The 19,407-nt window shown below is 35.6% G+C and overlaps 1 protein-coding gene across 1 annotated transcript in view; it reads right to left on the bottom strand.

Annotated features, from left to right (window-relative positions):
- Nucleotides 1-18,968, bottom strand: part of LOC111051821 — a 116,618-nt gene extending 97,650 nt beyond the window's left edge. The window contains exon 1 of the mRNA XM_039443578.1: nt 18,948-18,968. The gene's annotated coding sequence lies outside the window, so the exon portion shown is untranslated. The remainder of the gene's footprint in view (nt 1-18,947) is intronic.
- Between the last annotated feature and the right edge of the window lie 439 nt (nt 18,969-19,407).

Below are 19,407 nucleotides of genomic sequence, written 5' to 3' on the forward strand. Positions count from 1 at the left end.
AAATCACCTTACTTTACTTTCGGCAATGCAATTTCAGTGACCCCACTCCTGCGCAAACATAACTATTCTAGATTGTTGCATAATGTTGTGCAATGTGAGCAGAGAAGGTTGTAATCCAATGTGAAGTCATCCAGGCTGAGAGCAGTGATGGGTGGAGCCAAGGTCACATGATAGGGGTTGCTGAAATTGCATCGCCAAAATTTGTGTTTGTGTTTGAATATATACAAGGTTAGGGTTCTTATGTATAATTGTTGTACATTTAATACCTTAAATTCTTCAAAGAGATAATCTGATGGATATGTTAGTGGTTTGCGTAAGGCGCTTTTCATTATAAGTTTCTGAACAGTTGATAAAGGAGCCAATGTAGTTTTGAATGTACCACCCCAAGCTATAATACCATACTGTAAGATGGACTGAATGTAAGCAAAATAAACTTGTTTTATTATAGTGGATGTAAGGATTCCGCATAATGATACAAAAACATAAATAAATTTTCGGAGCCTATTTCTAAGGTAGTGTATATGATTGCTCCATTTCAGCCGACAATCAAATATCACGCCGAGGTATTCATATTCATATACTCGTTCAATACACTCAAACTGACATTGTGTATAATTATTCTGTGCGCCACAGGTGTGTAATTTCAGTTCTAGACCGATTGGATCACCACTGGCTCTAATGGAAATAGGTAGGTATTTCGTCTTGCCGATATTGATGGTTAGTCAATTATCATCAAACCAGTCCTTCACAACACCCAATCCTACCTCAGCTGTGTGAAAAACCTCATCCCAGTTGTTTCCCTCAAAAAACAACGCGGTATCGTCTGCATACAAATATATATGACTATTATCAATATTCACCTTACTCAGGTTATTTATATAAATTAAAAACAGTATTGGGCCCAGAGTGCTACCCTGAATAACTCCAAAGTGGTTATTAATTGGTGCACTCTCTTTGTCCAAGATAGAAACAACTTGACTCCTTCCACTAAAGTAGCTCTCAAACCACTGGAGAGAAGCACCCCGAACACCAATATACTTCAGTTTTTTTTTAAATAATATCGCTATCAATCGAATCGAAAGCTTTAGCTAAATCAATGAAGGTCAGAAGAACTTTTTTGTTAACAGAAATTAAATTATGTATTTGATTGGTTAAGAGGAAAAGGTTGTCATTAAGATTTTTGTCCTTTCTGAAACCAAATTGATTCTCGAATAGAATGTTATTATTTATCAAGTATTTCTCTAATAGTAGAAGGAAAAGGGGCAGTTAAGATCGAAATCAGCTGTTTTCTTCCCCCTTCCCTCCCCCAAAGGTCGTCCCCACCACCCCCCCGGCCTAGGCAGGGTCGGTTTGTGACGTCATCAGCTGTTCAGTGACGTCACTTGACCTCGCCCGCCAAAATTTCCCTCCTTTTTTCCCCTAACCTCAAATAGACAACATAACCTCTGAATTTCCTGCCATGGGAATTTCCCTCCTTTTTCCTAACCTCAAAGACAACATAACCTCTAAATCTTTTCCCGCCATGGGAATTTTCCCTCCATTTTTTTTTCTATCCACAGATTTAGACAACCTCTTTTTTTTCCCGCCAGGGGTGCGCGCACGTGCTAGAGTATTGATTTCACACTCAATTGTTTGTGTTGTAATATGAAATAGGCTATTAAAATTAAATATTTAAGAAGTAGTACCAGACGTCTATTACACAGACTGCTAAGTGCGTGCACAGCGCTCAGTGAGCAAGTATTTGATTTCACAGACACACACACACACAAATATTTGTTGTACATCTAATAGGCTATTGAAATATAATATTACTTTTTTAGCTCTCTATTGATTTCCACCTTACCCCAGTAAGGTTTGTAAGTGCATAAACACTAGACCCAGAAGAGAGTATTGATTTGGTGTACAGCGGGTTGCATAATTTACCCCGCGTCTTCTCTTACCTCTGCACTTACCTTTGTAGCTATTGATTGGCTAACAAGCCGGCAGGAATGGAAGCTGAATGATTGATGTTGGAATGAATAATTTGTTTTTTCTACCCCTTCTCCCCCATTGGGGTAGGGCATCTAAAAAAACTGTCACAAGACAAACTTACTATATTGATTTTCCTCTACAACTGACACAGTTTTCAGTTGTGTGTTTAGTGTAGTTTGAGTAAGGAAAAGAGAAGAAAGAAAGAGACACAGTGTGATTCAGTTATGTTTTCTTTTTTTATTAACACATTATGGTAATGAACACACAAAAACTTTTTCGATTCTCTTTTGATAAACAAACATGATTGAGTGTATTTAAGAGTGTTAGTAACCTATATTAATAATTTTTAATAGTTATATGTGAAAGATTTCTAAAAACATGTGAAACACTAGAGTGTGTTAGTGACATACACAAGTCACAAATCTTATAACAAACAATTTTAATATTTATATGTGAAAGATTTCTTAAACATGTGAAACACTAGAGTGTGTTAGTGACATACAAGTCACAAATTTGATTTGACAAAAACACATACATTTTTGAAACATTATGATTTTCTTCTGAATAACAAACAAATATAGTGTCAGTGTTGTTGGTAACATACAAGAATAAGTGAAAAGACTTATATATATAAAAACACGAATAAACACACACACACACACACACACACACTATAGAGTCTCTATAAGGTTGAAGTTGATGAGTATTTCACTATTTAATAATTATGTACCTTTCAAAAGAAATGACGAGAAGTAAAATGACGCACTGTTTGACTTTACAATTGTTTCAACACATGTAAAATCAGCTTTTCGCACTGTCAATTCAACTTCAAACCATAACCTGTTTATATCCATTTTAAATATGAATTTAACTCAATAAGTTCCAAAATTTTCTCGTTGAACACAAGCTGATACAATCGCGGAATCTGCATGTCTTATTCTCATGCACTGCTGTTCAATATTGTAACTTATTTCGGTGGAATCAACATACAACCTAATAATTTTGATATCATCTGTAACACAACAAATAAAATTATTTGCTACTAGAAGATGTTCTTTTCTCTAAGGGTTAAGGAGAGTAGGATGTAGAGGTTGAGGTTGTAGAAGACACAACAGGTCCCTCATCTGTTAATAGTGGAATTTTATAGTGTCCTAAAGCTAATGTACTAATTTTATCACTAAAGATATACCGTTTCTCATCCTGACAACTAAGCGCCTTCCTATTTTGTGAAATTGTCATTACTTTATGTTTTTTCGATCTAATTAAATTCTGGCTTCTGTACACCTCTGTACCTTCGAATAGGCAATTAAAATAGTCTTGAAATGAAATGTATTGATTAGACTTTGGATGTTGTGCTGTTAATTTGCGTGACAATATACATCGTTTTACACCCTTGGCTTTTTCAATTAGACCTACTTTACGTTCATTTTCTAATCTATCTTCTGTTTCTTTATCGAAATGTTGCTGCTGTTGTTGACCATTAATTCCATTATACAATCTGCATGCCCATAGTTTTGACCGTAAACCCAGAAACTGATAAGGAGCTTTAGAAGCAAATTCATCTTTCATCTTTCCAACAACCAAACGGTTATGTGTTGAATAAGCTGGGTGATCTACAGGATAATTTGACGTGTCTAGCCAATTTTTCAAATCTTCATTTGTCCTTATGTCACAATAAAAGTCCACGGTTTTAATCAGGTACATCAGACTATCCGTGTCTTGATAGAGGAGTTTGGCACAGGGACCATATATCTTTCTAATTACATCATAATGGAATGAATACATTACTATTTTACTCAAATCTAAAATCGAAAAACCAATGTAAATAGGGTTGTTTAGCAAAATATTTTCCTTGTGTAGAGTTATACCACATATGTTCTTTCCAAAAATCAAACGATCTTTGAACGAGGGACGAGCTATATATTTCAATAGCAATTTCTCGTTATTAACCAACTTTAAATCCATTTGTTTCCATAAATTCATACACGATTTACCGAAAATCACATTGTTGAGTAATTTGTGGAAATCTTTTTGAAATATATTCTTAGACTGTTGTCTTAGCTGTGTGTTCAAACTTATGTATGGTTCTAGAAATTTGCTTTGTTCAAAAGAAATGCCTCTACGAATGTTTGTCAATTTCAATCAGTGTTCTATAGCTTGTTTCAACAGTAAATAGTGGCATACATAATTTGTGTGATTTGTAAGTGAGGTTATGAGTCGAGTCTGATTGGATGGGAAAACTTTTTGATTTCTTGCCAGAAAAGGAAAATCGTTGTGTGCGTCGTGCAAGTCTTTTGGGTATTCTATGTCTACTTCTAACACATAGCCTACTGTTTGGTCCTCGCTCCAATTTTTCATGTTGGCAACAGCATTGTCTATTTCATATTGACTCATCCAAGCAAAATTTGACCTTGGTAGAGCAGCAGACATGGCAAATTCGTATAAATTGTTAATGTCCATAAAAGCTAGAAAACTGTTGGGTTTTTGGGTATTGTAAGGTGCCCCAGTACAGTGATTATTTGCAACTGCATGTCTGTGAACACACGTAACTATTCCACCCCTGATAGAGTAATGGAGAAATGCGTACATCGAGTAATCTGTTAGAAGTTCCAACCTAATTTTAGTGTATTTAAGCATAGCATCAAAAGAAAAACCAGGAAGTGCAAAATAGTGTGCTGGGTCCAGTTTGAAAGTCTCGAGACTAATGTTGCGAAAAGATTCCATTATGTCAGCTAGGAGTAGTACGTCTGTTTTCAAATATAAGTCACTGTATTGACCAAGTGTGTGACAATTGAAGTGTTTCCAAACCGTTTGTGCATGCCGATAATCGTCTGCACTTATTGTACTATCACAAAGAGAACTGTAAAATTCTTCTATAGGTGGTAAACTTTCCTCGTTCATTTTAGCCCAAGAATCACAATATTCGTATGGAAAAACTCCTTTACGTGATACAAGAGGTAAACTTTGTTGTTTGAAATGTTTCGATGTGTGTTTGAGAATACCAGCTATTTCCTTGATAGATGGTGTAGGACCAGCTGGTTGTAAAAGGTTAGAGGTTAACGAATCCAAACTATCGGGTAGAAATTTGAACGAATCAAGAAATCTGAGATGGAGTTGATTGGACAAATGTATAGTAAAATATATATACTTTTCACTTGTCTGAGGAATTACGTGTAATTTTTCAAATTTATTACTACAAACGGAACCGAGTGCAGAGACAATTAGGTGGGTGTCATAGGATGCTGAATTGTGTAGAAATACTGTGATGTATGTTTGGCGTTGTCTTTGTAAGTTACATGCATTGCAAAGAGCAGTCCTGTAGTAACCAGTGAGATGACAATGATCATAAACTTTGTCGTTTTCAAAAGGCTTTTCGCATGCGTCGCAAAATTTTGCATCAGAATGCATTTGCTCCTGTTCTCTTGTTAATGGGTACATGCCAATATGATGTTCATCTAACGACTCTATGACCTGGGTAGCATATTCAGTTGAAGTGGTTAGAAAATGTATGGCAGCATCTTCTCCTCTATAAAGTATAGGACGTGACGGTATTTTCTGTGTTAGTGACGAACTGTCCGGTATTTGTGTTTCATCCCTAACGAAATACAAACAGTAGGACATGACGACATGGTTGTGCTTTATTTTTGTTGTTGTTCCCTTTGACCTCCTCTGTGCAGTGCTATAAATTTCTCCATCATCATCATCACCATCATTATTATCATCAGACTCTGAGTTTGCTGGTGATGATGATGATGATGTTGGTTTAACGAGAAGACATTCGAAATCAGCATAACAGGTTAGGGGTAGTTTATACTCTCTCAATGGGTTTTTAAATTCTAAAAATGGCGGTGTACCATCCTCTTGAATTTTTGGCATAGAAACCCTGGTTACTTTCTGCTGAGAACAAAATTCTTCGTGTTCTTTCATTCGTCTCTCTCCATCTCGACAAGAGTTATAATAAGAGAAACATCGACGGCAGATTAATATTTTCCCATAATGTTTTGTTAATTGTTTCCTAACAAGTTTTTCAAAATCGACAATTAAACAATAGTGTGAATTGGTTTCTACTTTACATGTAGCTACATCAGTTGTTCCCTCATCCCCGCCCTCTTCCTCATCATCATCATCATCGGTGTCCGCCTTTTCAACAAGCAGTAACAAATCAAAATGGTCTTGTCTAATTGTTTCGCTAATTCGTCGCGGATAAATTAGATTTTCATCGTCAATACCGTATACATTAACAGAAACTGTCGGGTTATTCTTTTCGAATCTATCTAGTTGACTAATTGGGGTTGGAAAATCAATGTTATTGAAATTATATATTGGATTGCTGTTGTTTAACAAACGAAAATAACGATTATCAACACAAAATTTACAACTACCTTTAATGTGTCGCGCTAGTAATGCATACATAAAACATTTAGAATCTGTTTGATTCTGTGGGTTTATGATACAATGTTTAGACGTTATACTGTTGGGTAGCTTAATATATGAAGAACCATTTGGTTCTTTCAATGGTCTGTATCTATTAATTCTCAGCATCAATCCGTCAATATTTTGTAAGGACCAACCACTGGATTTTCCTTGATAGTTTGTCTCTTCTATAAGTAAATTAAGAAATGAATCGCAAATCTGTTTTTCTAAATTGTCTAATGTTGTAACAATAAAATTGATTGTTTTAAAAGCCACATCGGCTATCTCAACAATTTCTTGACTGTCTTTATTTATTTTCTGGTATGTAGATTCCACCACAATATTAAACTCTAATGCGCCGCTTGTATGAAACTCATGTGCTAATAAATTGTAAATATAATTTTGTAAACCATTAAACATTGGATTGTAGTCTTTAAATGGTTCGTGACCGGATTTACTGTGTGCATAATTGTTATAATAATAAGTTTTCAAACACCCTCTAAATTCATTCTCTAATAAACTCAATGGATTATATCTTTGTGCTGTTTTGTCCTTTCCCGCTCCACTAACAGCTGTTGTCTGCTGTTCTTCTTCTTCTTCTTCTTCTGCAGTTTGTGCCAATCTTTTCCGTTTAATAGGTGCCATATTTGTAGTTACTACTACAAATCACCTACGGTAGAAAAAACATAATACAGCAACAAATATTTACATACAAAGTAACAATGAAAAAAGATTATTACCTGTTTAGTTTTTCAAGTAAAATAAAGCAACAATTTTGTCAAAAAAATGTTAAAGGTTTCAAATAATCAATCAAGTAGTACAATTACTTCTATTTCAATACTAGTAAATGCTACGAGTCATACTTGGATGCAACACTTTTTGCTCTACTGGAAAAGTGCTAAAATGGACTTCCATCTTATGTGCATCCAGCCACAGAACTAAATTACACAAAACACTTTCCATATCTTTTGTCATTCGACACAGGACCATAGTTCATTTGGTGTCATTTTTTTAATTTATTTACACAAGAAAAAAATGCTACGATAATATTTACTCTAGTATTTTTCACGTTGGTGTGTTTGTTATCATATAGGTAAAAAATCACCTTACTTTACTTTCGGCAATGCAATTTCAGTGACCCCACTCCTGCGCAAACATAACTATTCTAGATTGTTGCATAATGTTGTGCAATGTGAGCAGAGAAGGTTGTAATCCAATGTGAAGTCATCCAGGCTGAGAGCAGTGATGGGTGGAGCCAAGGTCATGTGATAGGGGTCGCTGAAATTGCATCGCCAAAAGCTTGTTCTTTCTTTAAACAATAGATATTTTCCTATGTCTGCGAGTAAATTTGTTAGCAGTCACCTAAAAAAATTCGTTCATTTGTTGTGGGTGTGCTTCTTGTAAAAAGACCAGACCACCAATTATAATTCACAAATGACGGTGAATTCAGTGTGTATTTATGAGTGATAGCCCAAGTGGTATAATTGAAAAGTTAATTTTATACAATTGTAATACCAGATTTTACCATCCATGGCTAGAATATGTTCGAAAGAACATGGAGGTATTTGCAACAAAACTGAATTGGAGATACCAACCATTATTAGCAAACCTTCTAGCATTATTCAATGCTAAACTGTAAGATGAATAGGTTATTTTCATATTTCTAACTAAATTACACAAACACTCTCCATATCTTTTCGTAATTCGATACAGGTCCATAGTTCATTTGGTGTCATTTTTTTATTTATTTACACAAGAAAAAATGCTATGATAATATTTACTCTAGTATTTTTTCACGTTAGTGTGTTTGTTATCATCATTTGTGTCCACTACCTATAGTAGTGAAAATACATTAGGTTTCTCATAATAAAATCAAAAGTATACTTTTTGGGGTTTCTGTCAAATGAACAATATCTCTCTGGGGGTTAATTTCTCTCAAAATGAATGGATCGATATATCTACTCTTATTTTGAAATTTAAACATATGCGATGTAATGTCAAAGAAATCCTGACAACATTTGTACGTTACTAAGTATTTTTTATGGGACATAGACACTGATGCTCCAAAAGGAGGTTGTTTTTTCAGATTTTTTGCTTTGAAATAATTTTAATGAGAAAAGAAGATGTTACAAATAGTTGTGAAACATACCTTTGAAAAAGAAGAAGTTTTTGTTAACAATGACGACAATTTCTCTCTCTCAATCAAATAATAATGGCACACACAGGCTGCTGGCTGGTAAGTGTGTGTGATCAATGGTAGTTGCTTATACACGACAATTCCTCTCAAAAAATGGCTCACACACACACACACAGGCTGCTGGCTGGTAAGTCAATGGTTGCTTATACAGAGAGACAAGTGTTCCATTTGAGTTTTCAGGCAGCAATAGAACATCCCGGTCAAATTGAAACTGTTTTATGTGATTAACAAACAGGAGAAAGTGCGAGGTGGAGGTGGTAAGTCTCAACAGAAGTGGGATGGCGAGGGTCGAAGGGGATAATGATAGGGTAGGCTAGTAGACTCTTGTCATTGTCCCAATAAATTATTCAAATGATGTTTTTGCACACTCTTGTCATTGTCTCAATAAATTATTCAAATGATGTTTTGCGTCTTGCATGCAAGAACTCCACCACCACCACCCCCCCTTGCACAGACACACACAGAGGAGGGAGGGAAGGAGGAGTGACGTGTCACCACCACCCCCCTTGCCGCCACCAAGCGCCCCTCAGCTAAGACTTGTGTGAATTGTAATCAGTAAACTCAGACGACCAGTGTATCTCTCTCTCGACAAAGTCGTCTTATTGATTTTTTGTTTTGCTGGTGAATGACTCTTTGACCTCCCAGTCACTCTCTCTCTCGTCAGAATAAAGATACTTATTGATTTTGCCTACGTTATAAATGACAGTATTTTGAACAACTTTGGTTTTGCTACCCTTGTCTATTATTCAACAAAGCAGCCGCCGGTGATACTATCCTTTTCTAGGTTCACAATGATGCCAATTTTGTTTTTCACAGTGCAGAAAGATAATTAATACAGAGAGAATCAACATTACTATTCTTCTTTATCTTTTATCTACTGTCATTAAAACGTGGACCTTACTAAAGTAGCAGTGTATTATAATCTCACTTCATATAAAATACACAAAACACACACCTCAGCTTAGGCAATATTCTATCAAAAAATACTGTGTGTGTGTGTGTGTGGGCGTGTGTGTGTGTATACACATTGTTGCAGAATAGGAAGGGTGGTGGAAAAATGGATACACAAGGAACAGCATCTTCTTCTTTCTGTTTAGAAGCTTTCAACATGAAAGCTAAACAAGAGATTTTTACATTTCCTCCAACACTAGTAGTAAATTGGTGGCCACAGGAGATATTTCGAATTTATAGAGCGAAAACTATTCTCAGTCAACACGGTTTAAAGATTGTGCTAAAATTAGTGGACCCTGACTCAGAAGGTGATATTGAGTTTGAACTTCTATTACCAGATACGTTTTTGTGTGTTTTACATGCAGACAACATTGCAGACTTCAACAAACACCGTTATTGGATTGAATTTGAAAAGAGAGAAGGTTTACAAACTCTGGTAGAAATCTATAAAAACAAAGTGCAACACACACACACAAAACTACTACTACTACTCACCAACAACATGGGATATATAATCAAAGTCGAATAAGTTACAATAATTTCTTTATTAATATTATAATGTTACATTTTCCACCATTTACAATACCACAAATTAAATACAAAATACAACTCTTTCCTTATGTCTACTGGGATTATGTTTTAGAACATCTAGCTTAATTCTAATTTTATAATTCAAATCAATGTTAGAGCTCTCAAATTCCTCCTCTAACCAATAGTTAGACACATACAATTCTTTATTTGAACAACTTTGGTTTTTGCTACCCTTGTCTATTATTCAACAAAGCAGAGCCAGTGATACTATCCTTTTCTAGGTTCACAATGATGCCAATTTTGTTTTTTCACAGTGCAGAAAATATAATTAATACAGAGAATCATCATCATCATATAGGTAAAATCGCCTTACTTTCAGCGAAGCAATTTCAGCGACCCCACTCCACCCCCTGAGCCCAAACTTAGGTGTGGATAGGATTGTTGGGATAAATAATCAAAGTCGAATAAGTTACAATAATTTCTTCATTAATATTATAATGTTACATTTTCCACTATTTACAATACCTCAAATTAAATACAAATACAAATCTTTCCTTATGTCTACTGGGATTTACACTTTGCTCTCAAGTTTAATTATAAAATGTCAGACAGCCTACATTGGCATTGTGAGAAGTTTTGTGTGACTCTCACTCACCCTCTCTCACTCACTGTCTCACTCACTGTTCACTCTCTTTCTCTCTCACTCTCAGCCCCTACAGTGGGAACATTATTGAGATGTGAACCCAATTTCACATTAGTCAACTTGCTTTACACTTTGCACTCGAGTAACTTCACACAATGCCAAATGTAGGCTGTCTGACATTTATAATTAAACTTGTGTGCAAAGTGTCTAGCTGAGTTACACATACCTCTATTGTAGGCATTCTTGCAAGTTGACTAATGTGAAAGTGGGGTTCACATCTCAAAAATGTTCCCACTGTAGGGGCTGAGAGTGAGAGAGGAAGAGAGTGAACAGTGGGTGAGAGAGGGTGAGTGAGAGTTACACAAAACTAACACTATACAATCATCATACCAATTGCACAATGGTGGCTTGGAGTCCACCTAAAAATTGTAGGGACCATGCCCACTGCACTAGTGTCGAGTGAGAGAGAGAGAGAGAGAGAGAGAGAGTGAACAGTGAGTGATCAGTGATTGAACAGTGAGTGGACAGGGAGGGAGGGAGTGAGACAGTGGGTGAGTGAGAGTCACACAAAACTACCATATAGGTAAAAATCGCCTTACTTTCAGCGAAGCAATTTCAGCGACCCACTCCACCCCTGAGCCCAAACTTAGGTGTGGATAGGATTGTTGGGATATATAATCAAAGTCGAATAAGTTACAATAATTTCTTTATTAATATTATAATGTTACATTTCCACTATTTACAATACCTCAAATTAAATACAAAATACAACTCATTCCTTATGTCTACTGGTATTTACACTTTGCTCTCAAGTTTAATTATAAATGACAGACAGCCTACATTGGCATTGTGAGAAGTTTTGTGTGACTCTCACTCACTCTCTCTCACTCACTGTCTCACTCCCTCACCCCCCACTGTCCACTCACTGTTCACTCTCTTTCTCTCTCACTCTCAGCCCTATCACCCAGTGGTCACCCAGTGGTCACCAGTGCGAAATAAGCTACAATATTGAACAACAGTGCATGAGAATAAGACATGCAGATTCCGCGATCGATTGTATCAGCTTGTGTTCAACAAGAAAATTGTGGAACTTTTTGTGTTTAATTCATATTCAAAATGAATATCTAAACAGATTATGGTTTGAAATTGATTTGACAGTACGAAAAAGAGATTTCACATGTGTTGAAACAATTGTAAAGTCAAACAGAGCGTCATTTTACTTCTTGTCATTTCTTTTGAAAGGTACATAATTATTAAAATAGTTGGTCACTCAGTGGTCACCCAGTGGTCACCCAGTGGTCACCCAGTGGTCACTAGTGGTCACCCAGTGGTCACCCAGTGGTCACCCAGTGGTCACCCAGTGGTCACCTAGTGGTCACTAGTGGTCACCCAGTGGTCACCCAGTGGTCACCCAGTGGTCACCCAGTGGTCACCCAGTGCGAAATAAGCTACAATATTGAACAACAGTGCATGAGAATGAGACATGCAGATTCAGCGATTGTATCAGCTTGTGTTCAATAAGAAAAAAAAGTTTACCCATCCAAACAGACTCCACTCATAACCTCACTCACAAATCACACAAATTATGTATGCCACTATGCATAGCAAGTTACACAAATCTCTATTGTAGGCATTCTTGCAAGTTGACTAATGACACACAGTTTACACTAGAACAACACACAAAAATGGAATGGTTCACAAATAGGTATTACCTTTATATTCATAAAATGACTATATCGAGTAAATATTTTTAATAACCCAATCATGTAGTTCAGGGTCAATGGCTTCTACCATCTCACAATACGTTCTACTTGTGGGAAAATCGATAACTAATCCTTGTCCATTGTTAAAAGAATGAATAACGGTGGCATGGAAGAAAGTATTGCTCATTATGCCTAGGAAATTCTCTGCAGAACCAAATGGTTCTCTAACATGTGTATTGTTGAGATCAAACACAACTTCTACAATCCACCTGGTACCACTTGTGTATTGACAACAATTTTGACACAAACAATTGGACTTTTTTTCTCTATCCGAACAGCACATTTTCGTAAGATGATAATGATGGTTATCTGATGAAAAAACAAAGTTAACCGGTTGGCACTACTGCAAGCTATTGAGGGTGATGTAGAGAGTGATGAAGATATGGTGTACACCTCTTCTTCTTCTTCTTTTTTCTGTGATATTGCTAACAACACCTCTTTGTGTCAGTATGAATCACAACTCACAACTGAACTATCGTCTTTTTTCTGTTATATTGCTAAACAACACCTCTTTGTGACAGTATGAATCACAACTCACAACTGAACTATTGTCAATTGCTTCAAGAAATTCTATAAATGGAAATGAGACATGTAGACATGTGCGCATGTCATATTTACAATTTACTCGAGAACAAAGAAAAAATCTAAATTGAAACCCCTGCAACAGCCATATACCAAGTGTCGAGAGTATTTAGGATAGTAGGATAGTAATAAGCATATAGATTTATTGGTGAACAGCCCCCTTACAGGTGGAACCATTTTGTCATATGAGCCATGACATTGGATACATGGACCCCTTCAATTTTAGGTGGACTCCGAGCCACCATGGAAGACACTAGTGCAGTGGGTGTGTCTAACTAGTTGTATCTAACTATATGTGAAATAATTTTTTTTCTCTCTCTTCTTCTTCTCTTTAATACCTACTCTTAACACTACAGTAATAGATAATGGAGAGAAAATATTAGGAAGAACTACAATAGGGAGAAAATCAATTCAATTACAATTGAGGTAAGCTGCTTGACTGGTCAGTATGGGTTCAACACCTGTAATATAAGTTAGTGCCTGAACAAAATACTGAAACACTGACATATTAAACTGAACTGGTAGTTCTTGTTCTAGAGGAAAATCAATGTAGCAAGTTTGACTTGTGGCCCCTTCAATTTTAGGTGGACTCCGAGCCACCATGGAAGACACTAGTGCAGTGGGTGTGTCTAACTAGTTGTATCTAACTATATGTGAAATAATTTTTTTCTCTTTCTTCTTCTTCTCTTCAATACCTACTCTTAACACTACAGTAATAGATAATAGAGAGAAAATACTAGGAAGAACTACAATAGGGAGAAAATCAATTCAATTACAATTGAGGTAAGCTGCTTGACTGGTCGGTATGGGTTCAACACCTGTAATATAAGTTAGTGTCTGAACAAATACTGAAACACTGACGTATTAAACTGAACTGGTAGTTCTTGTTCTAGAGGAAAATCAATATAGCAAGTTTGTCTTGTGTCAGTTTTTACATGACCTACCCCAATGGGGGGGAGAGGGGAAGGTAAAGCAAGAAGAAGGCCACCAGAGCAATTTAATCCATAGTGGCAATGTGACAGTTTTTTACATGCCCTACCCCAATGTGGAAGGGGTAGAAAAAAGTAGTTGTGTAGGCCACAGAGCACAAGAAGCAAAGTAACAAATTATTCATTCCCAACAACAATTATTAAGCCTTCATTCCTGCCAGCTAAATATTGTGCTGTTCCTCTTTCTAGGAGAAAATCAATAGCAAGTTTGTAACGTAATAGCAGCCTTGGTCATTGACCTAGTCACTGACAATTACCAACTAAACTGAACAACGTAGTTGTTTTTCTCTTTTCTAAAAAGGAAATGACTCTCCTATACAAACAATTAGATGGTTTAATTCACGATAATGTTCGAATTATTGATATTTCGTGTGAGTATGCTTCTGATTTTAGTCCACCAAACCTTGATGGACTGTTAAAGAAATGTAGTAGCTCAGTTTCACATGTCTATTGTGAAGAACATCATTTACTTACATTATTGGAGGAAATACGTCTATGTATACAAGAATCTCTTGCAACTACAACACAGCAGAATAGTGTTAATAATGAATTACCTTTGGCTTCATCATCATCATCATCATCATTGTTGAGTGCTGATAGACATAACTATAGATGTTCATTGCAGATTGCCCATGCTTTGCATGGCTACATCAAAAAATCAATGATGACCATGAATATGTAATTGATTTTATGTAATACCTATTGTATATATAAATGTACTTTGTGTGTGTGTTAAACCAAAATATATTCTATTTCATTTGTCTCTCTCTCTTCTCTTCTTTTCCCAACTTCACTTACTGTCTTTTTCATATTACAACACAAACAATTGAGTGTGTGGCTGTGAAATCAATACTCTCTTGCACTAGTGACACTGAGCGTATGCGCGCACCCCTGCTTATGGCGGGGAAAAAAAGATTTGGTGGTTATGTTGTCTAATCTTCTAGTAGTTTTGAGGATAGAAAAAAAAATGGAGGGAAAATTCCCATGGCAGGAAAAAAGATTTAGAGGTTATGTTGTCTTTGAGGTTAGGAAAAAAGGAGGGAAATTTTGGCGGGCGAGGTCAAGTGATGTCACTGAACAGCTGATGACATCACAAACCGACCCTGCCTAGGCCGGGGGGGGGGCGGTGGGGACGACCTTGTGGGGAGGGGAGGGGGAAGAAAACAGCTGATTTTGATCTCAACTGCCCCTTTTCCTTCTACTTCTAATTGATGCCTAACTGCTTTCTCGATGACTTTGGATATGACACTGACTAAATTGATAGGTCGGTAACTAACAAAATGACTTTTAGGGCCAGACTTATATATGGGAACGACTTTTCCAACTTTTAAGTTTTCAGGGAAGACTCTATGCAAAAAGCTACAATTAATGATATGAAGTAATGGTATTTTCAAAGAATTAATATTTTTCTTAATTAACGAAGCTGGAATTTTATCAATGCCCGGCGCAGATCCTCCTTTAAGATCACCTATAATTCTTATTAATTCAACATCAATTTTTTTACTGGGGAGCAGTCACTCTGCTGCTCACTCAAACAATCACTCATTGGTCACCCTACTCCCCAGTAGAAAAATTAAACAGACTAAAATCTTCAAAAATGCTAGTATACACGTCTCTCATATCAACCAAATTATCAACGAAATCATCCATTAAGACGAAAAGGAAAAAAGTAAAATCGTTTGCCGCTCGCATGTGCATACACAATTGAAAAATAAAATATAAAATGCTCACTTACAATCGTGAAGTAGGCCTACACACTCATAACATATAGCCAGTGATTGCAATACCCTAATCAAAGGAAAAATTTCTAAGACGAAAAAGAGAATAAAAATAATAAGAATAAAATAACCCACATAGTAATGGGAGTACGAGGAATAGAATGCAAATGATTAATTTATTTTCAAAATAAAACATCAAATCATGTTTGAAACCTTGCAGAATTTTATACAACCGGTTTGAATAGGAGGGTTAAATGTCTTATTAAAATTTTGTATTTTAAAAATCTAAATTTACAATGCTTCATTCAGCTATGTGATACATTTGTTCATACATGAATGGTAAGTCGAGTTATTCTTTATAGTTGAATGATTCAATGGATAAGCAGAAAGAAAAACTAGGAAGAATTCGGGTGCAATAATAGATTAGATAATTCTACAGGTACCTGTAGTAATGATAACGGTAGGGCTGCTTCAACCAACATTACTAGCGTTAAAGCCAGCGATCTTTGCTTAGGAAACTTATAACCAGCCAACTACGATATGACACGAGGCATTAAAAATTAAAAATGAAGTTTATCATTTGTGTTAGTGTCACATTGGTAATATAAGAGTGTAGGCCTAAATGATATCATTTGAATTATTTACATCTATAAGTTTAGTAAAGATAGATTTTATTTAAATATGTAGGTAATATAAGAAGATAATATGGATAAAGTAAGATTATACTGAATTATACATTCTCGTTTCAAGAAATTATTGCGGTGTGCTAGTAATTTTGAATTTATAGTAAGAACTTGTGTGAACGATAATAATGATGGATAATATTATTATGATTATAGAATATTTTATCGTTGGATAGATTGGAATATATTTCCAAAAATCAAACTGGTAATTTATTCTCTTTTATGTTCAGACTTTAAAAATATATGTCTATTACAGAATCATCAGTTGATAATTTTCTATACACCAGCTAATTACATACTAGTTAAAATGACAGTAAGATCTGCTACTTCAAGCTAAAGCATGGTAATATTTAACCCTCAAACATTAGGTAATAGGCAATTTTTATTCCTGCCATTCCAGTACTGTACGTCATAATAACAAGTTCTCAAATATGAATTTTTCTTTTACATTATGTAATTGTTTCCTGGAGTATGATCTATAAGTATACACTTATTAATGATTAAAGAACAGACTAGAAAAAAAATAGATAGCTGAAGAAAATTAAATTATAGTATCTTGACAATAAATAGAAGTGAGTTAAGATTAATACACTATAATTACGAATAAGTGTGGTATCGGTATTTGCAAGTAATTGTAATTTTCTGATCCTTAATCTAGTTTGCTGAGCTATGCAGCATTTTCATCAGTAAGAGTCTGTGATGTTAAATCATTCAATTGGGCCATTGAAGTTATACGAATTACCGGTCCTGCTTGATGTTTTTTAACAAGTACTCTGCAATCGTTGACCGAGACGCTGGCTAGTTTTCCAGCCTTGCAGAGAGCTCTTGCATGGTTGAAGATGGCACCCATATGTGGAGACAAGTGCTCATTAATAAATATTGTAGTTTCCGGGAAATTAACATGAATATTTCTGGCAGAAAGATTTTTAGTTTGCTTTCGTGCGTACAGCCATTCTGCTTTCACGACCCTCGATACAAAGTTCACAACAATTGATGGAGGAAAGTTTTTATTTCTATTAGGGAGTCTGTGTGCGGCAGAAATAGCATATCTGTCAAATGGAATATTGAGTTGAAGTGCCAAACTCTGCAGTATTGCACACACATTTTCACCTCTAGTTACAGGGATACCCGAGATCACAATATTGTTTTTGCGTGTATGTTGCTGGAGATTGGCTACCTCTAATTTCAAATCTTCAACTTCAGTTGATAATTTATTATTAGCAAGAGTTAGTCTGTCTATTTCTTCAGAGTTTTTATCACACTTAGCAGTTACATCCTTGAACTGTATTTTTAGTTCACTAATATCGTTACTGACCTTATTCAAATTGCCCTGCATAGCGTCGAGTTTCTCGTTGTTTTCTTTTCGGAATGCATTTATAACTTCAAGAATGTCTTGTGACTGGTCACAGGCTTTGTCTTGACGATCATTCTGATTGCATTGTTCACATTTCCAGTTTTTTCGGAGGGATGATTTTTTATTTGGATCGTTGGAGTCAGTTCTATCCAAACAGGTCGGGTGGAAGGCACTGTTACAGGAGGTACACTTGACACTGTCTTTCACTTGTGTAACATCATTACATTTTTTACATTTATCTGCCACATTTGTCACTAAGTAGTATTATTTGTAAAACTTTTAGGCTATCTGAACTCAAAAAGGACAATAAACAAGCACGGGAGCGACAAACTATTACAGGCTATCTAAAAACTGATGAGCTTTCAACTAGGAGATGCTCACTCATCGGCAGACCGATGACAAATGATTTTTAAGCAAATCATTTCATTATACCGACTTCAATCTTTCAGAATGGTTCTGTAGTTTTTTTTTATAATTTCGTAACTGGGTATCACTTCTGGCGGCAAAACAATTGTTGAGATTATGGTGTCTAAAAATTCTCGAAAATCATCCATTGGTCTAAAGAATTTCTTAAGAAAACTTCAAGTTGAGTGTATCATAAAATATTATGAAGTAATAATTATTTTGAAACAATAACAAAACAAAATGTATTTTGTTTTCAGCACATTCACCAGTCAAGGTCTATAAAACCTTAACTATTTCTATAGACCTTGTCACCAGTAGCTGACGCATAGTGACATCTAGGGACTGTGTTAAAACCAAGTAGTGCTAATTTCATCCGCAATAATAACTCATTAATGAGAGTGATTTCACATTCATATTCATTTCAATGCTATTGATTTATATTTTCCAATAGCTGACACCCAATATCAGCTAATTGGTTATACTATGTCAGCCACTGGGTCAAACATAGCAATTAGAAGATCCGATCATTGTGTCAAAAGTTGTGAATGTTTGAAATTCTGATCCTTGAGGTGAGCTTATGCGCGCCTATCCACTAGTAAATACTGAAATGAAGTGCATTTGAAGAGTAATTCTGGTCGAACATGATCTTAGAAACCTATATCATAGTGCAAAATCTCAATGTTTTCGAAATACAAGGAACATTGTTATTGGTGTACCTGGAAATCTATCTGAGATTGAACGGTCTACCTGGTCTCATGCTGTAGAACACAAAATTACGCCCAGACAAGAGTGACTTTTTCTGTCCGAAGGCTCGATTTGACGAAAATCCAAGGTTTTTGGGGCACCCTGTAAAAAGCTCCAGGGCTAGAATTTAAACTTTTTATATTCAAGCTAACTAATACTCCAGAATAATTGCACGAAAAAAATTAGCATGTTCAGAGTTTTTTCAGCACAAAATACCTGATGACTGGACTAAGTTAGTTAAATAGTTATTTGACAACAAAAACAGTATTTTTCGATTATGGAAAAGTTCTATATCAATATGTATTCAATACAACTCTTTATTACATAAAGATGCATTCCTCCAGGTTTTAGCCTGAGGTATTATACCAGTTAGGCTAGGTTGAATGATGAAAAATACAGTCAACTGCGTGGTATACTATCACATATCAGGTTTGATATATATTTTAGTATGAGGTAATTCATC

This window comes from Nilaparvata lugens, chromosome Y, assembly GCF_014356525.2.
Source record: "Nilaparvata lugens isolate BPH chromosome Y, ASM1435652v1, whole genome shotgun sequence".
NCBI lineage: Eukaryota > Metazoa > Arthropoda > Insecta > Hemiptera > Delphacidae > Nilaparvata > Nilaparvata lugens.